The 2,006-nt window shown below is 45.6% G+C and overlaps 1 pseudogene; it reads right to left on the bottom strand.

Annotated features, from left to right (window-relative positions):
- Positions 1-722: 722 nt before the first annotated feature.
- On the bottom strand, positions 723-1,321 carry LOC128930790 (ATP synthase peripheral stalk subunit d, mitochondrial pseudogene; annotated as a pseudogene).
- Positions 1,322-2,006: the final 685 nt, after the last annotated feature.

Genomic DNA, 2,006 nt, shown 5'->3' with positions numbered 1-2,006 from the left:
GTTTCTTTTGTCGTTTTCTGTGTTTCGTTCGTTGTTCCTGTGTTTCTTTCGTTGTTTCTGTGTTTCTTGTGTGGTATTTTTTTTTTTTTTTTTGAGATGGAGTTTCCCTTTTGTTACCCAGGCTGGAGTGCAATGGCGCGATCTCGGCTCACCGCAACCTCCACCTCCTGGGTTCAGGCAATTCTCCTGCCTCAGCCTCCTGAGTAGCTGGGATGACAGGCACGCACCAGCATGCCCAGCTAATTTTTTGTATCTTTAGTAGAAACGGGGTTTCACCATGTTGACCTGGATGGTCTCTATCTCTTGACCCCGTGATCCACCCACCTTGGCCTCCCAAAGAGCTGGGATTACAGGCTTGAGCCACCGCGACCGGCTCCTTCCTTCCTTCCTTTCTTTCTCTCTCTCTCTCTCTCTCTCTCTCTCTCTCTCTCTCTCTCTTTCTTTCTTTCTTTCTTTCTTTCTTCTTTCTTTCTTTTTTCCTTTTTTCTTTATTTTGAGACAAGAGTCTCACTCTGTCACCCAGGCTGGAGTGCGATGGCGCGATCTCAGCTCACGGTGACCTCCACCTCCGGGGTTCAAGCGATTCTCCTGCCTCTGCCTCCTGAGTGGCTGGGGTTACAGGCATGTGCCACCACGTCCGGAGAATTTGTTTTTCTTTTCCTTTTTTATTTTTAACATTAAAATTAAAGAGGTTCTTTTTTTTTTTTTTTTTTAATAATTACTTTTATTTTTAATGTCCAGAATGTGTAATATAAGGGCCAGAGCCTCCTCCTGGACTCAATTTTATAAATTCTCAATTGGTTGGTGAGGCCAATAGGGATACTTTTGCTTGTCCAATTTGGTTTCTGGGAAAGCTTCGTTCAAGTCCTCAATGGTCATCTGTTCAAATGGAATTAAGTTCTTATACTTCTCCATCTTTTTCTCATATTCTACAACCCTGGCCTTTGAGAGAGACACCCACTCAGCACAAGACTTCACATCTTCTTTTTCTTCAGCATCCACCAGGGCAGTATATGGATCCTCTGGTATAGGAACCTTCAGGGCATTAAACTTCTTCTCAAAGTCATCCACCAAGCCTGCTTTGGCCTCATTGGCCTTGTAGTAAGCCCAGTCAATAGATGGTGGATTCTCAGGTAAAGCAGCCAACCTGGAGGTTAGGATCTCATTCCAGGATTTCAGGGAATTAGCAATGGCCTTTTGGTTTTGGGGTATGATCTCCCAAAAAGCTATCCAGTCAATGGTTTTTAGAGCAAGTTTTCGCCCAGCCATCTTGGAATCCTTCACCGACCCCAGCTGCCTATCGTCCACAGCAGCAAGTAACGGAAGTGGGTCCCTTTTTTTTTTTTTTTGGTATTTTTAGCAGAGACGGGGTTTCACCATGTCGGTCAGCCTGTTGTTGGACTCCTGACCTCAGGTGGCCCACCCGACTCAGCCCCCCAGAATGCTGGGATGACAGGCGTGAGCCACCGCGCCCGGCTCATAGTCACGTTTAACGGTGACGTTACACGTGGTATTTATATTTTCCTGGCCAACCGTATTCGTAAGGTGGAAGGTGGGTCGCAGCCCCTCCCTGGGCCTTACTATGCTGTTAGAGGATCTTTCGAAAGGAAATCTGTCTATCCTTTCTCCTTTGTTTCTCTCTTCCTAATTGCCTTTTCCAGTTCTTTCTTTCTTTCTTTCTTTCTTTCTTTCTTTCTTTCTTTCTTTCTTTCTTTCTTTCTTTCTTGTTTGTTTCTTTTGTCGTTTCTGGGTTTCGTTCATTGTTCCTGTGTTTCTTTAGATGTTTCTGTGTTTCTTGTGTGGCCTTTCTTTTTCTTTTTTTATTTTTTATTTCTTTTTTCTTTTGAGACAGAGTCTCAGCCTGTCACCCAGGCTGGAGTGCGATGGCGCGATCTCGGCTCACGGTGACCTCCGGCCTCCATGGTTCAAGCGATTCTCCTGCCTCAGCCTCCTGAGTGGCTGGGATGGCGGGCGTGTGCCACCGCGCCCAGGTAATTTTTGTATTT

This window comes from Callithrix jacchus, chromosome 15 (assembly GCF_049354715.1).
Source record: "Callithrix jacchus isolate 240 chromosome 15, calJac240_pri, whole genome shotgun sequence".
NCBI lineage: Eukaryota > Metazoa > Chordata > Mammalia > Primates > Cebidae > Callithrix > Callithrix jacchus.
The sequence above is the reverse complement of the archived record's forward strand: the minus strand, read 5'-3'. Positions and strand labels throughout refer to the sequence as shown.